General features: G+C 33.6%; 1 long non-coding RNA gene across 1 annotated transcript in view; it reads left to right on the top strand.

Moving 5' to 3' along the window:
- Positions 1-21632: 21632 nt before the first annotated feature.
- The window catches only part of LOC138698817 (uncharacterized), a 503531-nt gene continuing 498297 nt past the window's right edge, over positions 21633-26866 (top strand). The window contains exon 1 of the long non-coding RNA XR_011331944.1: positions 21633-21887. This is a non-coding gene — a long non-coding RNA (uncharacterized lncRNA). The remainder of the gene's footprint in view (positions 21888-26866) is intronic.

The following is a 26866-nucleotide window of genomic DNA, read 5'->3' as shown; positions in this document are numbered from 1 at the left end:
GGCAGAACACTAAATGAAATGAATAATAATAATAATAATAATAATAATAATAATAATAATAATAATATAATAATAATAATAATAATAATAATAATAATAATAATAATAATAATAATAATAATAATAATAATAATAATAGTTTCATTGTCCCTGAGAGATTCAACGCCATCAAGCCTTCCGTTTCACTCAACCAATATAAGAGGACATACAGGAATACATGTCGACGGCCAAATTCTAAATTTAAAGTCTAAAGATAACTGCATTTTAAAGTTACATGTTGCTGTGAAAAATCAAATTAACATCACTCTAATTTGAAACTTATAAGACATATAAAACATCATTAACAGAATTTGGAGTAATTGCAATGTACCAGGAATTTTACTTGGAAGTCTGTTTTTCAAGACGTATTTTGAGTTGTTGTATTTTTGATCTGGCACTTGGCAGTAATTGTTTTGAGACATAGTAATCTTAGATAGGAAAAAATAAATAAATAATTGCAGCATAGATTTCTTAAACGATGACAATATAATATTAAATTCTAGAAAATTGTTATAGTCAGGGGTAAACAAATACTGAGTGCCAAGTTACCATGGCGGCTAAAATTTTTATGTGGAGCCTGAGCGTAAGTTTTTGCTGTATTGAACTAGAAAGAGTAATTTTCCGCCATTCTCATGGTATGTCTAACTTGAGAAGTCAATTGTTTAGCTGTTTCTCCCTTCTTTTAACTGGGCCGTCGATATACAAGTATTAACTTATGAAAAAAGATTGAATACCTATGAATACAATCACAGAATGAAACGAAAAATACAATTTGTATAATCAGTTTTGGTTACATTGAAACAATGACAATAATTTAGAAAAAATTGTTAATGGAAACAACAAAATAATAACTATATAGGCCTATTACAGTGCGTAATTCACATTGAGTTGTCTCCTCGCAATAACAATCTTGACGATGGATATTACATTATAAGGTAAACCAATAAATTACATCTGTAATGCTTAAGTCGCGAGATTTTATTGAATAAAAAATGACGCGTTGAATCACCGCTAAGAGGACTGTTACTCACCCATGCCTCTTTACGAACGGCGCAGGTCTAATTGAAACCTCTTTCCAACGTACATCCGTTACAAATAATTTTTGTCAGAATGTAGTTGTGTGTAAAACGAATGAAATGTTTAATTACTTTTTTGGATTTATTTATTTAAATCCACCATCAAGAGAAGCAGGCTTCCAATTACAGGTGGCTTACACAGATAGATACACAAAATACATAATAAGAAAAAAAAACAAACAAAACAAACAACACAAACGAAAGAAAGAAAATACATAACGGTAATAGATGCTAGAATATAATATTGCAGTTAATATAGTACCAAATGTCAATATAATGATGCAAAATTATTTAAAAACTAGAGTAAAAAATTATAATACACTTCTTCATAATTTAAATATCTAAGGAAATACAATTCTTTTTAATATTGTATGAAATTTTTCAACTGTTAAATTGAAATCTAATTGAGAATCACAGTTTAAAGACAGAGAGTTGTAAGTATTACACATAACAAACAATGGAGAGTTCTTGAAGAAAACAGTTCTAGGAATGGGAATAACAAAAGGTTGCCTATGACGTAATTCGTTTTTTTTAGCTTGAACTGAAGGAATTTAAGAAAATCACAGTTATTCAATATACCGTTAATAGTTTTATAGAGTAAAATTTGACTATTTATTAATCGCCGAGATTTTAAAGTTTTATAATTAAATTAAAAAAGTAACTGGTTATATGAAATTCGCTTGTCATAAGACGACACGTGATGTTTTCTAAAATATAAATAACGTAAAAATCTTTTCTGTATCCTTTCTATTTGCATCTGATGGGACTGGAACTGAGGTGACCATATTACAGACGCATACTCTAGCTTACTCCTAACTAGAGTTTTATATAGAGTATCAATAGTATTTATATTTTTTTAATTCTTTTGTATTTCTGATTATAAATCCTAATTTTCTATATGCATAAATTACCACGTGATTTAAGTGCATTTTAAAATATAAGCTGTGTGTAAAATAAATACCCAAATCCTTAAATGATTCTACTCTAAGTAACTTCAAACCATTAATTTCATACGAATTTTGAGCAACTGTCTTATTTTTAGAATACGTCATAAAGCAACATTTATTAAGATTTAACAGAAGAAAATTATCGATACTCCAAATCATGCTAGATCAAAAACGTCTTGTTGTTTGTCAATGACTTTATACAATTTAACATCATCAGCATATAGTAAACATTTAGAGTGCAAAATCTGTTTAGGTAAGTCATTGATATAAAGTAAAAAGAACAAGGGACCAAGATTGGATCCTTGGGGTACACCTCAGCTTATTAACTTACATTTCAGAGCATGTGTAACAAGTAAAATGGACTATGCTTAGGATAATAACATGGTTGATATCTTTCCGAAATTCTCTCTAAAGCAAATATCAGGTGATCACACAAGGCGAATCCTAGGGTTCATCTCACCAAAATATCACTTCTATATCACTTATTCCACAGTCGCTATATATCCTTGCATTTGATATAGCTTTTGTAACTGATAAAAAATACGTAACTAGTGAATGACGATAGTGATTATTGCATGAATAATTGATAGCTGCAGAGTGGTGTAACATAAGTTCATTCTCTTCTTTTTTATATTTTATTCTTAAGCCATTTTTATGGGTCTAGGAAATAAATGCATCTACACAACCTTTTTAAAATTCTCTCTCTAAACGACGTTGCTCCACATAATCTACAATATTGGTTCCTCATTTCGTTTTAATTTACTCTTTTGTACTCGGATTTCATTTCATTCATCCCTTTTTATTGTTTGTTAAAACCACCTTCCGTACCTTAATTACAAGGCAGAAACCACATATTTATTATGATTGTGAATTCTGATAAATATAGCCCCGCTTCTATTATCTCCGGTCTCATGCAATCCATACCTCCCTCCCAAATTACAACTTTTTTTAGCTACTCTGTTTTTAAACTGTAATTTGCTACTTTTATCTCTTTTAATTGCATAATTGTTATACACTGTTATATTCCTAATGCCCCACCCTAAATGAGGACACAGACAATGGTTTATAAGCGAGCAGATATTAAAGGAAATAATGGCATTATATCGTTTTGTGCACAGCGTTCTCTAATCTGATTACAATTGTTACGTTTCACTAATTCTTCAATATGACTTCTAAAAGCTTTATCCTTTTTACTCCCCAACAAGCCTTCTCTTATTTAGAAACTAAAAAATGTGGTATTTTACAGATTATATGAATGTGACTTCCCAATATCAAAGCATTAAAGGTCTTTCACAACGTGCGATATCCCTTCAACGTGAATTTATTTTTTAAATAATGATTGTGCGTTCCAGTTCATTAGTTAGCAATTCTCGGTTCACAGGTGGGAATGTGTTAGAGCTCTACACGGGCTCTGGCTTATCACAGGGTTTAGCAGCTGTATCATTGTGAGGTTTATATTCAGCTTTTTATATTCACTTTATATGAAGTACAGTTTAAAGAGAATGTAATGTGAAGCTAGTCCAGATTTTTGCGGAAATGCACGTTTCTCTGGTATCGAAAAAGCGGTTTCAGGTATACCGTTTGTCTATATACAGGTGAACCGTAAGTAATGGCATTAATTTCAGAGGGTTATTCTTTGAGATATTTCAAACGAAAAGGTTTAATCAAATTTTGTTTCTTCTATATGAAAAATTCCATAGGGTGTTTTGGGAAAGTCATTGATGTAATTCCCAATATGCTCAGTAAATTTAAGAGGATAGTGGATTATGTTAATAAATTATTGAAAGAATTTTAGTTTTGTTCTTTAAATGTGCAGAAATCTGATCTCAACAATTGTAACTTTTCGTTCTGAAAAGGAATTTAAGAGGATAGTGGATTATGTTAATAAATGATTGAAAGAATTTTAGTTTTTTCTTTAAATGTGCAGAAATCTGATGTCAACAATTGTAACTTTTCGTTCTGAAAAGGAATTTTAAAATGTTACATTTGTTCGGTTCAAATTAATGCACATTTAAAGGACAAAACAAAATTCTTTCAATTATTAATTACACTAGTCAACAGAATTTTTTGTGCCGACAAACAGAATGCTGATTATTACCAAGTCTGATGCGCTGATTACGAATATGTAATCAGATTTTTTCCATCACGTCAGGTTTCCGAGCACTGCAACAATGTTGTATTTTATGAATAGCCATAAATACAGTGCTGGCGGGAAGTAACTAGGTATTATTAATTGGCTGTGCAATTTTTAATATTGATGCAACCATAATGAAAATTGTGTGTACATGTAAATCATTAAATAGAGTTTGAACTTTTGCGCGTCCGTAGTATAGATGGTGGCCATGAGGGCAGTTCGCGCAACAATAGCAAAGATGGTCGATCACCTGTTTCTTCACGAACGAACTACACGCTATGAAGTGTGGAATTCCGTTGTTTTCGTTCAGAGATGGTGCCATACAGAGAAAGGAAGGAATGCCACAATCCGTCCAGAGACAATAAAGAATTGGCAGCACGGATTCGGGGCATTATCACCAATGCCCCACGCAACTTCCTCCAGAAGATTGTGGATTCCATTACCGGCCGCTTGAGGAAACTGGTGGAAGCCACAGGAGCCCACGTTTAATTTCGATGTATGCATACGTATTCCCATTTAACAAGGTACACATGAAATAAATTTCAACAATTTAGCTTTATAAATATAGAATTTATACACATTTTTCAATACCTAGTATACATGTACCTCTTCACTTGACACATCTGAATAATGGTTTGTTGATACTTGAAAGAAAATATAGACTTACAGGGTGCCTGGTAATGAAAACAGAGACAGTCAGTCTGTATTTTGTTTAGTTCGGGTGTAGAGGTATTGTTAGTACGTAGTGTGAAATGCTCTGTGTGAAATGAAATGAAGAAGCAAGGCGTAGTTATAAAAACTTTCTGAACCAATGGTATGGCGTGAACAAAAGAACCATGAAGATGACTGTTATTTCTGCTTAACCAATGTTACTGGATTCTCTTAAAAAAATAAGAGACTCATTCAGTTTCCTAATCTTCCATCAGCTATAAGACCAATACCTCATGGAGAAAATTTACCCGTTCCCATTCCACCTTCTACATGGGAAGAAGAATCGGAATCTGACATAACGTCATCTGATGATGTGCTGCCCTCTACATCAAGGAATGACGTCTACATTCCAGATGAAGAGAGAGAAGAAAAGCCACATTTAAAACATAGGTGGAACTCGACGATCTGGTACGTGATTTGTACTTAACTGAACAGTTGACTGAGCTTCTAGAATCTCGTAGTTACAGATTCTGGAGTTTGCACATGCAGCGATGTAAATGGACTGATTAAAACTAGGTATTACACATAATGCTGAAGAGTGGCGCTTATTTATAGATGCTTCTAAAATTAGTCTGAAAGCCGTTTTGTTACACAATCGTAATAAACTTTCCAATATAGCATACAGTGCAGTAATGAAAGAAACATACGAAAACATGCGTCGTATTCTTGAAGTCATTAAAATATGAAAACCATTTTTGGCATATTTGGGGGATCTTAATGTCTTCTACATGGAATGCAGAGTGGATTCACTAAATATTCTTTTTTTCTGTGCCTTTGGGACAGCCAGGATAGTCACCATCACTATATAATCAAGGAATGGCCAAGAAGAGAAGATTTCACTCCTGGGAAACATAATGTAAAATTTAAACCTTTAGTTGACCCACAAAAAGTATATCTCCATCCATTACACATTAAATTAGGGCTCATGAAGAGCTTTATGAAAGGTATGGACACATTAGACAAAGGTTTCAAATATCTACGAAGAATATTCCCCTGGCTTGAGTGCTGCAAAATTAAAAGAAGGAATATTCATTGGACCTGAGGTTAAAAAAAATGATTTTGATCGATTCTTTTTTTAGAAAAATTAACTCCAAACGTGTAGCATGGGAGTCATTTAAAAGTGTTGTGAATGAGTTCCTCGGCAACAAGTAGGAAGAAAATAATGGAAACTAGTTCAGAGTCTCTTTCAAAATTATAAGAATTTTGGATACAGGATGTCTGTCAAAATTCACTTCCAGCATTCTCATTTAGATTTTTTCCTAAAAACTTGGGTGCAGTGAGTGACGAACGAGGGGAACGCTTTCAACAAGACATTTTACAGATGGAACAGCGTTATAAAGGAAGATGGAATCCATCTATGATGAGTGATTACTGCTCGTTCATACAAAGAAAGAATACTAAAACACACACAAAAAAATGTTTTAAAGCGACGCCTCCTTCCACTACATAAATGTAAATTAGCTATTCACATCATTATAACATGAAGGATACTTTATTTTTAGTACTAACACCACTATAATAGTGAAAGACTATGTTTATGCATTCTGCATTAGATATTAAAAATGTGGAACTGCTTAGTTAGTATCGAACTTTTCAGAAGTGTAATAAGGGTAATAACTGAAAATCTGAGGGTGCTGCTGAAAAATGGGTTCAATTTTTGGATTCAGCATGGAAAATATGTGGATAGTAACAATGTTTCATTTCGGCACAATTTTCAAAGTTAAAATTTGTTGACTAGTGTTATCATTATCATAATATACTGCTCTTTTAAATTGATTAAACATATTGGAAATTCAATCAATGGCTTTCCTGAAACACGCTATGAAATGTTTCATATGAAACTTTTTTTTCTCGAAAATGAAGCGAAAACGAGCAAAATTGTATTAAACTTTTTGTTTGAAATATGAAATGGCATAACTTACGGTTCACTCTGTATAACAGTATCTTTTATAAGTTATTGGAAGAATTTTGGGTAAATTTGAAGTATCTATGGAAAAGTATGACTTCTTTGATGACATAGACCCAAGTTATTACTTTTTTAAGATGGCAGTATTATGGTCGACAGATCGATAAGTTGGAGTCGTGCGGTATATCGTAGTCGTTTTGACTTCCTTAGTCTCCGCATACGATCCATATATGAAGGGTTCAGAACCATAGTGGGCCAAGCGCCATTTACTAAAGCCTTAGAAAACAAGGGTTAAAATGAAGTTATTACCATAATTCAATGGAAACATATACCAAATAATACACATTAAAACTAAATTATATGTCAATCTTCGTTAAACTATGGTATTCACTTAACTTTAACCCTTGCTTTTTCCGTTTTTAATAAATGGCGTTTGTCCCACTATGGCTCTGAATCCTTCATATTTCAATGTAGTCTATCGTCTGATATCTTCTTCTGCCCCGAACTTTTCTCTCGTTTACCATTCCTTCCAGTGCATCTTCAATAGGCGGTTTCTTCTCAGTCAGTGACCCAGCCAATTCATTTTTTTTTCTTCCTGAAGTAAGGATTATCGGGCCAATTTATTTCGGAATACGGTTGGCATTGAGGCATACGAGAAGATATTCTCGGAGTTTGTGGAACAAATTGATGACATGTAACTAATGCAAGTATAATATATATATATATATATATATATATATATATATATATATATATAGTTGGTTATTTAACGACGCTGTATAAACTATTAGGTTATTTAGCGTCGATGAAATTGGTAATAGCGAGATGAGGCCGAGGATTCGCCATAGATTACGCCTGCCTGGCATTCACCTTACGGTTGGGGAAAACCTCTGAAAAAACCCAAGCAGGTAATCAGCCCAGACGGGATCGAACCCGCGCCCAGCCCAACTTCAGACCGGCAGGTACGAGCCTTAGCCGACTGAGACACGCCGGTGGCTTGCAAGTATATTTTCGGTCAAATAGTCAATGAAAACAATATCCAGTTATTTTTTAACGGAATCATCGCTGTTCGCCAGTGACCACCACGTTCGTCCGATCTCATTAGTTCTGATTTCTTTTTATGGGACTACCTTAAGGGTAGTTCTTTTCACGACAAGCCTCAAACCTTGGAACATCTGGACAGACCCGTAATGCATGCTATGCAACCATTAAGATACCATTGATAGACGTCATCTGCGATGATATGTAAGGAATAAAGTGATACGTGACAGAATGAATATTGGTGCAACAGCAGTGGATACTACCAAAGCGTGTCTCGCTTGAAAGAGAAAAGGCTGCAAAAAAACTAATGCAATATTATATACCGCTATAGAGTGAAATGAAAGGACGACTGAAAAGCACATGAAAGGAAGGAGTTCAGAGTGCGACGGCCTCTAGGATGGAGACTCTTCCAAAAATAGACGGTTGTGGACACTAGAATGCGAGAAGAGACTATGACGATGTAGATAATCGCAAATACAGTTTCTATGTAAAATGAATCTTGCTTTCATTATAGGTTCAGTGTTATGTGTTACTTGTTATACACTATCTACCAAAAAATAATTGGGCACTGTTTTTGCCCCTTTAGAACCTCGTGGTACCACCTCTTGTTGCTATAACAGCCACCCTGCCAGGCATTCTGGTAGTTTGTGTAGGATATCCACTGGAATCCGTCGCCATTCCTCTTGTAACATGGCACTCAGTTGGACAATGGAAGTTGGCCGCATCTCCCGAGACCTCAATCACCAGTCCAATTCGTCCCACAGGTGCTCATTGGGATTGAGATCAGGACTCTGTCCAGGCCAGTCCAACCAATGAACATTATTGTCTGTATACCACTGCATAGTAGCCGCCGAAACATGGGGCCAACTTCCATTGTCCAACTGAGTGCCATGGTGCAAGAGGAATGGCGACGCATTCCAGTGGATATCCTACACAAACTAGTGGAGAGCATGCCTGACAGGGTGGCTGTTATAGCAACAAGAGGCGGTACCACGAGGTTCTAAAGGGACAAAAACAGTGCCCAATTACTTTTTGGTAGATAGTGTACATGTCATGCAAGAGTTAGATTCAGAATGAAATTTTGTTTTGAAAACTAATTTATCTTCTCTTTTTCTACGATTACACAATTAGACGGAATCCATTACTGTGTGGTTTTTTGTTGAATGTGAATTGTTTCATTAGATAAAGGTAAAATACGTAGGAAAGACAAAAATGATAGTCGTATTTAAGTTAAGTTTTTCTACATAGCCCATTCTTTCCGCCTTTCAATAAATTAATTCGGGTTTTTAGGTAGAAGTAGCATTTATTTCAGGGACTCCTAATATAGACATTTGCGGTCTTCATCCGCTGTGGCGGAATGCCATTGTTGACAGAAGCTGAATGAATTACGAGGTACGAAATGCGGACATTTAATTACATTCTCATTTATGTGACTAATTTCTGTTTCTCCCCTAAAAACGTCGTTTTTAACTTGATGGTGCAGAGGGAACAGCCTGCGTGATGTGGTGCAATTTCTCAAAGTAATGGAATCGGACATGAAATTTATACCACTTGCCCAAACGTTCACATAAACACGCAGTCCCTCTTTTCATACAAACATTGTGTACAAGGCTTAAATACCGCACAGCAAGAGCAGATAGCAGTTGTCCTGGTTTGTTGTTATTACTATTTTCTCTGTATCTCTCTCAGCTCTTCCAACTTCTTTGACAGGATCCATACATCATCAGCATCTTCTTTTAAAGTTTTAATTCTAAAATATTTGGTTTAAATATAGAAAAGATTATATCAAGGTGATGATACCACCTCTCAAAGCTAAAGTTGTGTCTTTTTGACCGAAGGAAATCCACATACTTTCTATTTTGTTTTTATTTTTATTTTTTTGGTTTACTTTACGACGCTGTATCAACATCTAGGTTATTTAGCGTGTGAATGAAATGAAGGTGATATGCCGATGAAATGAGTCCGGGGGTCCAGCACCGAAAGTTACCCAGCATTTGCTCGTATTGGGTTGAGGGAAAACCCCGAAAAAACCTCAACCAGGTAACTTGCCCCGACCGGGATTCGAACCCGGGCCACCTGGTTTCGCGGCCAGACGCGCTGACCGTTACTCCATAGGTGCGGATTTCTATTTTGTTTTCTAGCCATTGTTCGACAAAATAGTTTTCGAGCTTTTCGATTTACTTATTGAAAGCTATAAGGATAATGGTTGGTGTGCATAAAAGAAATCATGTAAAAGGATTTTCAAAAATTTGAAAACAGTGACCTTACCTTGTGAGTACATTCTTTCCTTAATGATGTTTTATACGTGGGATAGTCAAGAAGTAACCTTAATAATTGTTTTATTAATTGAATATGCACAATAAGACTACAAACACTTAATCACTTTTCAACATAATATAACAGGAACACTTGCATTGAACGTAGTGGGAACTATGTTGAAAAGTCATGAAGTGTTTGTAGTCTTATTGTACATATTCAACTAATAAAACAACTATAAAGGTTGGTGTGTGGATAAGCTTCAGGGCTTGGTGTTGTTTTTCCTCCATTCCTGTATCTTGCACAATAATGAAAATTGGTATGAGTAAAACACAGTCCTTCTACTATACTATATATATACTACTATACTATGTATATACTACTATACTATATATACTATACTACTACTTATTCAGTTTTGTGTGTAAAATTGTAGTGTACTTTGTAAATTTGTAGTGTTTTTTGTAACGCAGTTTTACTCCTGGTTGAGTGTTAGAGAAGGCCTTAACTCTGCCAGGTTAAATAAATCATTATTATTATTATTATTATTATTATTATTATTATTATTATTATATGAAAAAATATTTTTACAATTAAAAATAATTATTTATATTTTTTTTCTTCAAAATTCATAATGGTGGCAGTTTACTGTGCAGTGATGAAGCGTTTCTCTCATAAATCATAAAATTGTTAACTTTTTCATGTTATCTCGCTTTTATTTTATTGCTGAAACTCATGTTTACAATATCATATTCTTTCAACTACATTACTTAATAAATAATATTTTCTTTTATTTTGTGTTTGAAATTACTGATACTTGACCATTTTTTTCAATGAATTTATTTTTCATCAGACAATCTATCAAACTAAGAGAAGTGATCTTACATCATATTGTAGATATGACATGCATAAATACACACAAAAAATTTAATCACAGAATGTTGGATGGTTTTTGAGTTATGTGGGAAACGCTTCATCAGTGCACAGTGAACTAAATTTTGAAAAAAAAAAATAATAATTTTTTTTAAATCGTAAAAATATATACATATTTTTTTCATATAGCAGAAGGACATTGTTTTACACATACTAATTTTCATTATTGTACAAGATACAGTAATGGAGGAAAAAATGTTGCCAGTACTTATAGGCCTATATATACTGTATATATATATATATATATATATATATATATATATATATATATATATAAGTACTGGCAGACTATTTCCTTATCCAACAACTGCTCTGAAGATGGCCACAACACAGCGGTCGAAACGTCAGCCAATAACACCAAGACAACGCGGTAGAAGCCCTGAAGCTTATCCACACACCATGAACACCAGCCGCGGAAGCCTACGCGAACACTTAAGTATTAAGGTTACTTTTTGACTCTCCCTCTTATTAAAAAACAAGATACATTTAGTGCTAATCAAAACATTCACAATTATTTTAAAACAATACACAAATCAGATCTACATATATCCTTTATTAGTCTTAGCTGTTATAAAAACGGAGTTCATTATTCATTATATTATGATCTTCAGTTCAATGTCTAATTATTTTAAATCTTTGAAAGGCGATGAGAAAAATTTCCGAACAAAATTAACCAAATTTATAAATACTCGTATCTTCTACACAACTGATGAATTGTTTATGCTTGTTAATTGAATTAATTTACTTGCTATGTATTGTACAATTTTGTATAACTCAACTGATGAATAATATGTGATGTAAATTGAATCAACCTGCTTGCTATACAGGGTGAATGGTAACATCTGCACGAAAATGTAAGAGGTGGTTCTACATGTTAAATATAACAAAACTTTTATTATACTTTTCCTTCGAGAAGTACCGTTAAGAAGAAAAAAAAATAGTCTTTACCCAATGTTTGCAGCGCTCTATTGCGGTAATGGTCCGAGAGAAATGGCTGATTGCTGTACAAGCAGATAGGCCTACTGTAGGTAAAAATAATTTGAACAGTTAATGTCTGGACTTCCTTTTTTAGACCCATGCGAACTAGGAGGATGGTTTGAATTTGATTTTAATGAAGATGGCCCCACTTCTCCTGTTGTGAAATCTTTCAGTCGTTATTTAGATGAGAATTGTATTTCAGAACAAGCAACATTTCCTCCGAGGATAGAGGCAAACAAAACGTGTGATGTTACTCGCACAACAAATATACGCGAGTCATTTCACAGCAGATTCAATTTAATTTTCATTCTCAACCACGTATTTTCACTTTTTTTAAAGAAGTGTTGAAAGGCTTCCAGACGGAAACTTACCTAAAAATCAACGGGGTGAAAGATGAGAAATCAATCGCATGTTACTAGTATGTTAAACTTACATGCTATTTAAATATAACCTGTAGTAAAGTGATCTAAAAAGAATTACTTGCAAACTATTAGTCTTAGAGAGAGCTAGTTTGCGCCATTGTGTATATAATTAAATGTATGTTGTTTAGAATATATCATTCCAGAATGTGATTTTTAATTCAGTACCCCTTCAAGAGTTCTGATATCATGAAGAAACAACCAGTGAAAGTTGTTTGAATTGATTTTTGTGTTTTATATGTCGTTGTCCTCTGCGATTTACTGGCTATCATGTTTACCTTCTTTATGTGAGACAGATAACACGGGTTCTAAACGACCGAGGAGCAATAGTCCGAAGTACGGCTTCTGGGAGAAAAGTAGTCGGAATTTGTGTGTTATATTCATTTTTCTGGAATTTAGGTAGAACAAGCGGCGTTCAGTGATCTCAAAATGGCTTTTGTATTGTCTATATACATTTTCTACTTCCAGAAACAGATGTGTCTGCATCCAAATGCCCGTTTGTGCAATCTTGTGTGTGAAATAGGAATAACTTGACAAATTATCTACTTCGATTATTAATTTATCAACGAGAATTGGGACTAGGTTTAGTCTTTGGTCAATAAAGAACAAGACTTCGAAACTATTCAGCCAAGATAAATCCTAAATATTAACACAGTAAATAAGTTGGGAATATAATCAGGGAATTAGAAATGTCACCTTATTATGCCTTTACTTAAGAAATTGTATTTATCTGTGCTTTATTAGCAGAATTTCAGAAAAATCTAAGTTAAGGGGTTAGGTACAGCTTACAGCAATAAAATTTTGGAAATATTCAACATTTTTTACCTCCATTACTGTATCTTGTACAATAATGAAAATTAGTATGTGTAAAACACTGTCCTTCTGCTATATGAAAAAAAAAAATATTTTTACGATTTAAAAACATTATTTAAATTTTTTTTTTTCAAAATTCAGTTCACTGTGCACTGATGAAGCGTTTCCCACATAACTTAAAAACTATCCTACATTCTATGATGAAATTTTTTGTGTCTATTTATGCATGTCATATCTATAATATGATGCAAGATCACTTCTCTTCGTTTGATAGATTATCTGATGAAAAATAAATTCACTGAAAAAAAATGGTCAAGTATCAGTAATCTTCAAACACAAAATAAAAGAAAATATTATTTATTAAGTAATGTAGTTGAAAGAGCATGCATGATATTGTAAACATGAGTTTCAGCAATAAAATAAAAGCGAGATAACATGCAAAAGTTAACAATTTTATGAGTTATGAGAGAAACGCTTCATCACTGCACAGTAAACTGCCACCATTATGAATTTTGAAAAAAATAATAATTAATAATAATAATACTAATAATACTAATAATAATAATAATAATAATAATAATAATAATAATAATAATAATAATAATAATTTATTTATTTAATCTGGCAGAGCTAAGGCCAGTAGGCCTTCTCTTCCGCCCAGCCAGACTCTAATTCTAATTAAATGCATTTGCTTACATAGTTATTACATTAATATCTAGATCATAAAACAACATGAAAGTAAATATGAATATTTTTTTTTATTGTAAAAATATTTTTTTCATACAGTAGGACTGAATCTAGACGTTTGAGATGGGTAGGGCATTAGCACGTATGGGCGAATCCAGAAATGCATATAGAGTGTTAGTTGGGAGGCCGGAGGGAAAAATACCTTTAGGGAGGCCGAGACGTAGATGGAAAGGTAATATTAAAATGGATTTGAGGGAGGTGGGATATGATGATAGAGAATGGATTAATCTTGCTCAGGATAGGGACCAATGGCGAGCTTATGTGAGGGCGGCAATGAACCTCCGGGTTCCTTAAAAGCCAGTAAATAAGCTAAGTAAGTAGAGGGACTGTGTTTTACACACATCAATTTTCATTATTGTACAAGATACAGTAATGGAGGAAAAAAAATGTTGAATACCTATTTCCAAAAAGTTGCTGTAACCTGTACCTAACTTCTTAACCCGACTTAAAATGACTGAGAACCAGAGTTCGAATCCCGATAATGACGGAGTCTTATATTTATGGTGAACAAAGCCAAAGTTCCTGAGGGTTCTTCTTGTTTTTCTCCCATTTCCCTTCACCGTTCTGTTGTCATTCTCCACTTTAATTCTTATAATCACAATTTCAATAGTAGCATTGAGACTGACATAAGCCTACACATACAAGAGGAGTTGGAAGAATAACGCCGTGTCCTAAGTAAATGCGAGCATCGGGCACCGCGTTAAAACACGCATCGCATATATCTGCGAGTAAAAGCGAAGGTGTCCAATGTAACTGCGTACGGCAGTTTTTAATGCAAAATATTGATTTATAATTATCGACGTGGACGCATATGGAAAAGACAATTATGCATGAATACTTCATAACTCAGCTATTTATCAAAACATAGAAAATTACTCTTTACCTTTACGAAAAGTTGCGCAGGTACCTAACTTCGAAAAAAAAATACTTAATTTTTATTCATAGGAGACAAAGCTTATCCTTTAGGAACATATCTAATGAGACCCTATACTAGAAGAGTTCAAAACAAGATAACGGCCTCATATTTCAATTACAGTTTATCACTTTGAAGAATGACTATAGAATGGAATGTTGTTGAAATCTATTGAAATTATTGTAGAAAATGCATTTCATATTGTACAATAATTTTTCATAGCGCTACAATTGACAAGGAATAGGATACTTCTACAAATGTCTCGGAAGATAATACGACGCAAGGATATCATAATTGACAGCACTCGAAGGCAAACAATCGTACGTCGAGAGCAGTAGTAAATGTGCGAGACACCTTTTATCAATAATTTTAATTGAAAGTAATTTAGTGTTTAAGTAATCTCATTATCACGGGTTTTGAAAATAATAAACATTGATTAAAACCTATACAATTACATATTTACTTACTTTAAGCTTAATTGAATATCCCGTACTATCAGCTACAGAGTTCCATTCTTTGTCAATAGCTAAACGATCCTTGTACTGAGGGTTTTTTTGTTCCACAATACATTTCTTGTTTATACTTCGGAAATTAACACTTCAATTGCTATTGCTTGCCGGACGACATCTGCGGTGAAAATCAAACCGTTTTAAATTCCAAACAATGCGTGCGGTGCGACTTCACAGCATCGTATGAATCGCACGCGTCTCGTGTTCACGTTGGACAACTGCATTTATTACACACAGATTGATTGTGAACGTCAACCGCAGTAAACGCATCGCACCGCACGCACCGCCTTGCCCGCCTTAACCTTGGACATGGCATCAGACGTGCAGGTTGAATCGGCAGATGATACCATATAGCTGAGCGACGATATCTGCAAAAGGGCGACAGTTCCTACGCCTATTTTACTCTCTGTATAGGAACGGTATAGTATTATAACTTTACTAGAGACTGCAGTAATATAGGCTTTATTTTTAATTTGCCCATATTGATGTGCATCTATTAAATTTTGTAAGTGCTCACATAGCGACTCTTAAACCTAAATTTTTCATACATTTGTTTATTTTAAGAGCATGTTTCTTATCAATATGTTCAAGTAGTTTGATTCTTTTTATTACTTATAACATTAGATTCAATTAGACGTTTCTTAAGGTGATTAGTCGATCCTATAATCTCGAGTTATCATGTAACGGACTCTTGAAATTTCGAGTTTACTCAACTTCAGTCAGGTGACGTTTATCTGCTTTAGTTTGAAGGTCTGATAATACACAATAGAATGTATCTTTGTTGTTTAGACAACAAAGGTTTAGTAAAATAAAATAAAACCATCTGCTCTTCAATAAGGGTGACCACAAGGATCCAGAAAACAAGTACATATATATATATATATATATATATATATATATATATATATATATGTGTGTGTGTGTGTGTGTGTGTGTGTGTGTGTGTTTGCAATGAAAATACATACAATAATTCATGTCGAATAGCACCGAAACAGCTGTAAGCCGCACATGCTTACATAATTAACACGAGTAAGATCGCCATTTAATCAATTATACATACATTAAATTTCAAAAGAAAATAAAAGTGAATCATATTACTTGAAATAGAGATGAAATTGCAAAATTTGAATTGAGTCCCTTAGAATTTCTCTAAGGATTTTCTCAACATTGTAAAATGTGAATCCCTTTGATTTTAAAAGGTTATAGGTGTATTTCGAGAAGACACGTTGGAACCCCATAAGTGATATCAATAAGGCAACTAAGCCATGAGATGACGGAGTAAGGTAGCCAGTTTCTTTCCCACTTCATTGCATACATCTCGGTGTAGTAACATATTTCATCAGTCAGACTTAAGATGTACATAAGCAATTATTCCTCCTCTGACACACGTCGTCAAGTGAGATGTCTGCGTGATAATAGATGCACGTATCAGCCAGAACCTCAATCAGAGGTTGAGTGTATTAAGAGGACGAAATTACAAGAATTTCTGGACCAATATTTACTTCAGCATTAATGCCGAAATCATCCTAAGCATTTTACTTACAAGAATAAATCTCCACCGAGCGAGTTGGTTCAGACGGTAGCGTTTGAGACTGGTATTCGGGAGTTCCGGGGTTCAAATCCCGTGGTCGACCAAGCTGACTAGGATTTTTTAGTCACAAAGGCAAATGTCTGATTGCAAATTTACATGCCATGATTCATCACCGCTTCAATCACCAATATCATAAACATTAATGAAAATCTTTAATCAGTCACATGAACACAAGACATCTACAACACGTAGGGGCCTACACAAAAAAAACAGGCATTCAACAATAGTGAAAAGGGCCTACTGATTTACCCACAGATTCTGAAACACTAGCTAGCTAGTGAGTAAAAATTAAAATTATAAAAGAAAAATGTTTCTAGCCACTACCGTAAGCGCCAGGCTCGTGCACGGTGTGCTCTTACCCAATAACATAACATAAAATTTACAAGGACAGTTTACTAAATACAGTAAGTAACTTAATTCAAACCAATAAATAGCACACAAGAAAAGAAGAAGAAGAAAGAAAAAAAGAGAGGAAAACACATTTAATATAAATTGACAGTCAGACAGAAGTCAGTCATATTCAATAAAAACATGAATATAGTCGACAGAAATAAAAGGTAAAAAAATGCACACGTTTGTTAATATTATATATCATGAATAATTTTATAAATTTCTTTTTTAAAAGCTTCAATTTTAAAATATTTCAAATTTGGAAAATGGTTTGTAATTTTATTATAAAGTCTTGGGCCGAAACTAGCACCATGTTTAAGAGCTGCACTTATATGGCATTTAGGCTCAATTAATGGGAAAGTAGACTTTTGTATTCGAGTACGATATTCATGTCGATTAGATTTATGTTTTATTTGATTCCTGCAGTAGTAAGTTAGTAAACTATATTTATAAATTTTTCAATAGTTAATACTTTAAAATCTGTATAAATTAAATTTGTTGGGTAATCCATATCTTTGGTTAGACAGATTTTTATTAATCTTCTGTGTAATAAAATTAATGGATTAAGTATACATAATGCTACTCCACCCAATTTATTATACTATATTGTATTAATGATTGTACTAAAGAGAACATATGACCACTTATGTTAAAGAGTGTATAAATAAACGTACAAAAAACCTTCGAAATAATTAATACTATTCATATGAATTATACAAACTAAAATAAATGTTTCGAAAGTACCTTTACATACAGAAGGAATAAACAATAACAATACATTGATTAAAGTTCTCGTTAACACTTTGTTTTGTAAGTGCTCACATAGCGACTCTTAAACCTAAATTTTTCATACATTTGTTTATTTTAAGAGCATGTTTCTTATCAATATGTTCAAGTAGTTTGATTCTTATTATTACTTATAACATTAGATTCAATTAGACGTTTCTTAAGGTGATTAGTCGACCCTATAATCTCGAGTTATCATGTAAGGGACTCTGGAAATGTCGAGTTTACTCAACTTCAGTCAGGTGACGTTTATCTGCTTTAGTTTGAAGGTCTGATAATACACAATAAAATGTATCTTTGTTGTTCAGACAACAAAGGTTTAGTAAAATAAAATAAAACCATATGCTCTTCAATAAGGGTGACCACAAGGATCCAGAAAACAAGTACATAATATATATAAGTTTGCAATGAAAATACATACAATAATTCATGTCGAATAGCACCGAAACAGCTGTAAGCCGCACATGCTTACATAATTAACACGAGTAAGATCGCCATTTAATCAATTATACATACATTAGGCCCTAAATTTCAAAAGAAAATAAAAGTGAATCATATTACTTGAAATAGAGATGAAATTGCAAAATTTGAATTGAGTCCCTTAGAATTTCTCTAAGGATTTTCTCAACATTGTAAAATGTACGTCATAGCATACAGACAACCAACCCCCACCATAGGAGCAACACACCCCCACCCCTACCATCGAGAACTGCACATCGCAGAGCCAAAATCAGCAGTGGTTCAAGAGACACTGAAGACGACGACAAATAGCGTCGAAACGGGCCGTCTGTCGAAGGTAAATACCTTTTTAACAATTTTAACACTTTTAACGTGTGACAGAGTAAATTTTCAATAACAATATTATTACTACAAAGATGAAAGGAAGAATCTACTGTGGCTCAAGTGACAGCGTTTCTGCTAAAAGTAGAGGAGACTCAGGTTCGATTACCGGTAAAGCACTGGAGATTTAATTCCCTCCTACAGAGGCTGTGTATATTACTTGCTTTCTATCTTTTGCATGGAGTTGTAATTGGTCGGTTTTAATACGAAGGAATCCCGCTGCTTGTGATGTGTAGTGTTGATTCACAATCCATGAGGACAGAATGTGCCTTAAGAAGTTAAACCTTAAAAAATATAGTGAAGCTGAAGATGATGATGATGATGTTGGTGGTGATGATGATTATGATTATGGTAGTGATAATTATGATAGTGATGATGAAGAAGAAGAAGAAGAAGAATAAGAAGAGAGGAAGCCTGAGAAATATTCAAAATTAAAGTCGTTTTAATACCTATATTTATTTATTTATCTTCTTCATCTTCTGGTCTTCAAAGTGTAGACCTAGATAGATTTTACCTGTTTACACTAAAACAGGTATTTTAGCCTCTTATTTGCATTCTTAATTATTTATGTTTAGTCTGCCTTAACTTACTTATTCCTTGGCTGTAAGTATAGTCCATTTTAGGCAATACACAATTTTCCACGTTGAGCTAATGTTTTGTAGAGTTTTTATGACATTTTAGAGATTTATCGAGTTATGCAATTAGTTTTGAACTCTTCTTAGTTTGTCCAGTTTCATGTAAACGTCTAATTTACGTTAAGGTTTAATTTTATATGCTTTTATTATATTATATTATATTATATTATATTATATTATATTATATTATATTATATTATACTATATTATATTATATTATATTATATTATATTATATATTATATATTATATTATATTAGCTACATTAAATTATATTCATTTGTATGATGTGAATAATGAAACTCGGGTATACGTATGACCAATTGACCATATGTTAGGAGCAAACTTTCAAAACTTGACGTGTCCACTTTCAGAAAATGCTACAATAATGTGTCTCTGTAATAAAAGAAAGATTTTTCTATTGTGAAATTTTATACGATTATGAAACTATAGAACCAAAATAATATATATATATATATATATATATTTATATAAAAAAATATTTTCCAAAACATACTTTTCGTGTTTCATTACTCTTTTTAAGGAAATAAACGAAAGAAGAATTTTTAATATTTCGATTGTGTTGGCGTATTGGTTATTTTGTGTTTTTTGTTAAGATCTTATCAACTTATTTTCGCTTTTGGACGAATTGTTGGTAATATCACATTCGTACTTTTCGAGAAGATAATTTAATAATGATAGTAATAATAATTTATTTATTTACTTATATTTAATGTGCTGTACAACAGCCAGAGGCCAATTACAGTTCAGCACAAACAATATAACAAAAACATTAGCAATAATTTACAATAAAAGTACAAAGAAATAATTAAATTAATGGCAATTAATTAAAATGATAATTACAAATGAAATAATGGAATAATAAGTGAAGAATGGAATCATATAAAATAGTATTATAAAGATATACAAGATTATAATACAACGACAATAATGACAATGAATGGACGGGATAAAATGGATGACTAAACTACATAGCATAATGAGATAAAAGTAATTGTATTTGAAAATGAAAGGATGAAATCAAGTAAATTAATAAATAACAAAATTAATAATAATAATAATAATAATAATAATAATAATAATAATAGCAGTAATAATAATAATGTAATCTATGTGGTAAATAAAATCTTTTTATCTATATGGTAACGTGTTTGTAGGATGAAGAGAAACCCTTGATCAGATTATCGATTATAATATATTAATCTTAATATTTGGACATCGGGAAAAATGAAGTTCAATTTGCAGCAAGCTCTAAGCCCATGTTGCAGAAAGTGTGTTAGAAGCTTTACCCTTGTACTCAGTAGAATGGAAAAGTCGTCTGAACATCTAGAGTATGTTTTTGGACGTATGTTTATTAAAAATGTTTGTTTTACTTGTTTTGGTGCATATTGCCTACTGTTAAATTGAGCAACTCCTTCTCAAAAAGCCTGTGTAACCATATTATGTAATTATAAACCATTTTAATTGATTCACTTGTTATTCTTGTTTCATATGGGCCAATAATTTTGTAAACCACAGAATACAGTACTCTGAAACTACTACATACTGTGCTGTATAATACAGGGAACCATTTTCTTTTTTAATTTCAATCGACCTTCCTTTTCGAAATTGGAAATTTTCTAGATTAATCTCAGCTTATATTTTTGTCCTTCTTGCTTCTACTATTGTCACAGCAGCTATAAGCCACTGTGAAAACCTGGAAATTATTATTTTTCGCAGCGTTGTAATATGCAGAGATGCAGACTGAAAGCGATGCGCCTGTCTATCGCGATGCATCTGCTCGCACCTGCCCACGCTGGCTCGGTCAATGCCAGCGCCAGCGAGCTCACGTGTTGAGCGGCAGCTAAGATCCACTTTCCTATACCGCTCGCGGGTAAACGTGGTCCTTATGGGAGTGTTCTTGTCCATTGGGTCTAGTAGTCACGTGGTACTCCCCTCTCTCCTCCAGCGAGGTCGGCCTGCAGCTGGAGAGCGGAGCCTGGAAAGGCAAGACGTGGCCGTCAGTGCTGTAAACTAATTCTTTTATCAGTGTTTTTATATCTTAGAATGTAGGAAACATGTATTAGTGATTGTGATAGTGTTGAGTGAGTGATGCTCATTTGTGTATACGTGTGGTCGAATCTGTGTTTCCCGCCAGGTGAAGTGTGTGTGGATTTACATTCTTGCAGTTGCCAACATTAAAAACATTTCTATCTACAGGCAAGTAAGTACAGAATTCCAGTTGACATTTGTCTACTCTTCCTTTCCCCCCAACTCCTGTTTATATGTCACGGGCATGCGTGCGAAGCGGCATCGGTTCCTCTACCTCCGGGTGGAAAGGTTATTTTCTCCCCCGATCGCAAACCCTCAAAACGGATTTGAACTTCCGGAGTCTTGTTTATTATTTTGGAACAAATAGCCTTAACACGAATTGTGGCAACTCTGCCTCCACGTGTGCTAGGGGTTTCAGTTTGTGTCACTTGCTGCAGTTTGTAGTTCCCTATCAGGGGTGTACGCAAAGGGAGGGGGGGTGTTACAGGGTTAGAAACCCCCCCCCCTTGAATTAAAAAAAAAATTAGACTTGGGTTTTTTTATCCATAATCGTTTTTCCTTCTCTAATTTTTCACTGTCAGAGCAACAAAATCTACATCGATATAAGGCATAGTTCTCCTACCCCTCCTTCAATACAGTATATTCATTATACTAATTTTTTATTTTTCATCCTTGGTGAGTTCCATGTTCTATTATTGTGTTTAATTAAATTTATTTAAATATATTTGATTGTTTCCATGCAGGTTTCCTGTTATATAAAGTAAAATGTGTTGCCTATCATATACAAATAATTGTCGACTAAATATATATCAATGATTATTGTGTAGTGTAATAATGACAAAGCTTTTTTATTATATAAAATTAAAAAGAAATTAAAATTTGTTAAAAATTGGATGGCTGTGAAAATATAACGTTTCAAAGATTTTATGGGGATATTCATAATTATACCGTAAAAATAATATAATAATAATAATAATAATAATAATAATAATAATAATAATAATAATAATAATAATAATGGTACATAAAATTTAAAATATCAATAACATAAATAAGTAAACAATTTTAATAATATCCCCCCCCTTGACAAAATTCTGTGTACGCCACTGTTCCCTATAATCTTGCAGCAAAAAATTCGGTAGACAAAATTTCGTTACTTGAAATCTGTGACTTTCATATTGGTTTTATGCAAAATGTATTTATTTGGTCATATTTAAAAGTAAACAGACATATTGTCCTTGGAGGCTCCTTCTCTTTCACATAAATGGCTGTGTTACAAAAACAAATAATAATAATAATAATAATAATAATAATAATAATAATAATAATTTCAAAAACAATCTTCACTTATCAGCTAGTGCAGCGGTTCTCAACCTGTGGTACGTGAATCACTGCTGGGTGCTACTTAAAGTGTGGAATGAATATATAAATTATCATAAAACATAAACATATTGGGTCCACACCTGTGGAGTAACGGTTAGCACGTCTAGCCGCGAAACCAGGTGGCCCGGGTTCGATTCCCGGTTGGGGCAAGTTACCTGGTTGAGGTTTTTTCCGGGGTTTTCCCTCAACGCAATATGAGCAAATCCTGGGTAACTTTCGGTGTTGGACCCCGGACTCATTTCACCGGCATTAGCACCTTCATCTCATTCAGACGCTAAATAACCTAAGATGTTGATAAAGCGTCGTAAAATAACCTACTAAAATAAAAAAAAAATAAACATATAGGAGGTATAGTTGTTTTCTGTAGGTATATTTTATGGAACACTTCATAATCTGTCCACACATCATAATCTGTATACTCGGTCACAACAAGACATTCTATTGTCAGTCCCTCGTCACAGAACTTCCGCATATTCTTCGTCTTTGACAAAGGACCTATCCGTTCTTGGGATTCATTACATACAGATGTTAGGGGCTGCCCGAACTTAAACGCTTTCAAGTCTAAAGTGAAACATCATATTTTAGAACGCATAGTGTCCCAGGATATATATTAGAATTCACAATTGTAACTAGTTTATTAAGTACTCATGTAATTTAATTGTCATATAGGTGAAGTAAGTATTCAAGTTCGAAAATTCTCTGGCTTATGCATTCCCTGATCGGGTCTAAAACCCAGATAGAACTGATATTTAACCCCTGCGGTAAATTTCGGTGAAGTCTGGAGGTCCTAATTAGTCAAATCCACTCTCCTCACCTCCACGCTGGAGCCCCCCTGGGATCTTTTAAGACGCGAAAGAGAGCGCGGCGTGCGGAGAGCAACGGGAAGCTACCGCATTTACCTTTCTAAAGAAAAAACTGCAATGACATTATGAATCATATGCGGAGGGTAAGAGGAAGACAGAAAATAGTAAAGACTGGAGAATGCTGGGTTTGCAGTGAAAGACCTACCCTTGGGAAGAACACTATGAATGAATGCATATTTTTCTGTTTCGATTTTGTCTTGGGTCTGATTGAATGGAAGAGAAGGCTTCACAGCCTTAACTCTGACAGGAAAAATAAATCATTAATAATAATAATAATAATAATAATAATATTATTATTATTATTATTATTATTATTATTATTATTATTATTATTATTATTATTAAGTAAATTGAGATAATAACTGTTCTTTTTTATTTAAACACGCCTAAATACAGTAAAGCAATCCATTATTGATATTGTAGCATAGGCACATTTATTATGGCTCTAGAAGCGACATTTGACGATTTGCCATTATAAATTTAGTTAGTAGTAGGCCTACAGCTAGTGTACTAAATTAGAAATAGTGGTACGTCATTGAAAAAGGTTGAGAACCGCTGAGCTAGTGTATGAACATTGTTATGCATGCGGCCAAGACCAAAAAAATCGAAAACGATCTCATAATCACCGAGTGCATGAACATATGTATGAGTATACTTGCGGCCAGGACCAAACAGTCGATAGCAAAATTCATTAATCACTGAGTGTATGAACATTATTGCAATGCTAAATGGATGAGTACGTGACAATATAGACCCTATTGCGTTAAAACGTAATTAACATATTTGCGAGTCTGCCACAGGTACGTATATATTGTTTGGCTGCAGAAGCATCGTATCTTTAAATTAGGATTATTAAATTTGATATGGAAATTGCTTCATATTACCACTAGATTGTATTAACCTTTCGGTAATTCTACAGAAGAAGTAGACCAAAGAAGGCACCATTTTTTCTTTAACTATTACGTACTAAGCACGTGGTTTCACTTTCCGATACCCAATACTTTCCACAGAATAACCTAGAGCTAGAACTAATGAATGTATCTCCGCTATATTGTCCATATCAGGCGTCACAAGCGGACTGATCACCATTTAAAATGTAAAACACGATTGTTAATTATGTCGAAATTCGACCTCCAACAATAATCTCTATCTCCACTGGCACTAAAATTGGTTTCTTGCTGGTGCGGTTCAAGTCCTGTAAAAACACTGTCCAGAAATTTGCACCTCCACTGGCATTAAAATGCTTTCTTGCTGGTGCGGTCTAGGCACCCAAACACCCACTGTCCGGAAATTTGCACTTGGACCTCTCGAGCAAATTTCATAGGTAGACGTTTCTACGGCAACTGGTCATTTGATGGAATAGCCCCATAAGCTCTATGCTTTTTTCTTATCGTGGAATCCTTTTATGAGGTCAGTAGAAAAAAGTTTGTTGTTCATGTATCGTAATTATTTTAATCAGAGGTTTTATAACACTGTTGGTGTGAATTGTAGCAATATAGTCACCACAATAAAATTATCCGTGTTTTTGGTTCTATTACATCGATATTTTGCTTCTTTGCGTTGTCAAAGTTCTTCTCCTAGATATTGAATAGCTAATCATTCAACTCGCAGTTTTGCATGGGAATGACTCATACCACTGTTCTTGTGATGGACGGTTTATATTCCAGGTATGTTTTTGTGCGATTCTGAGCGTTCGAGGTCAAGTACATCCCTTGTGAGTAAAACTTCTTGGCAGTGTTCTGAAACAAGTTTCAGCCACGCTATTAATATTTATGTGGAGTGAATAGGTCCAGAAGAATATGTAGGGTTAATTTCCAGTGAGTACTAATCTGTCGAAGTCCCCAAGTTGGGGCCGATTTGATCTAGACTTGTTACCTGCTTTGGAAATAGTATCTCACTCGTGCCCATGCGGGGAAGCTCCTTTTTTCCTACCGAGAGAAGCGGGTTAATATATAGAATGTCGTGCACAAGGGTTGTCCACGCATCGGTGAAAATATTTCATTTTTCCGCTGTCACCACTGTTTACTGATTTAAAAAGAAGTGACAATAAATTGATTTTGCCTAAGAAATTGTAAATTAATGTGCATTATGCTTCAATAATAATGTAATTATTATAAAATGAACCACAGCTATTATGTTACATTTATACAAATAAAATTGTGTATTACTATCCTCTTGTTAAGTGAAACATTGTCGCTGTTTATTTTATTCGAAGTCAAATAAATAACATAGCCTAAAGCCCAATAGGCTATATGAGAAAATATTAAATTAGTATACAAAGAAATTAAACATAATGGGTATAAATCTTATGCATAGATTTCGCAAGTCCACACCTGTGGAGTAACAGTTAGCGCGCCTAGCCGCGAAATCAGGTGGCCAGGGTTCGATTCCGAGTCGGAGCAAGTTACCTGGTTGAGGTTTTTTCCGGGGTTTTCCCTCAACATAATATGAGCAAATGCTGGGTAACTATCGGTGCTGAACCCCGGACTCATTTCACCGGCATTATCACCTTCATCTCATTCAGACGCTATATAACCTAAGATGTTGATAAAGCGTCGTAAAATAACCTACTAAAATAAAAAGTTATTATTATTATTATTATTATTATTATTATTATTATTATTATTATTATTATTATTATTTGTGAGAATATGAGATTTTTAGGCATTCATGTTTAATGTGTTCAAAAGCAGAATTTTCAAAGGATTGAGATTAGATATTTTAAATCTAATATCGAAGTGATGAAATTTAAAGTAGTGTGCTGTTGTCAGTATTATTATGAGAAGTTTGTATTCTGTAGACTGTTCACAGAGTTCCATACATTTGTAGATTTTTTTTGTAGGCAATGTTGACAGGATTTTATGATTAAGACAGACACTCATTTCGTTATGAAAAGCTTATTTTC

Source organism: Periplaneta americana, chromosome 4 (assembly GCF_040183065.1).
Source record: "Periplaneta americana isolate PAMFEO1 chromosome 4, P.americana_PAMFEO1_priV1, whole genome shotgun sequence".
In the NCBI taxonomy this organism is placed as follows: Eukaryota; Metazoa; Arthropoda; class Insecta; order Blattodea; family Blattidae; genus Periplaneta; species Periplaneta americana.
The sequence above is the reverse complement of the archived record's forward strand: the minus strand, read 5'-3'. Positions and strand labels throughout refer to the sequence as shown.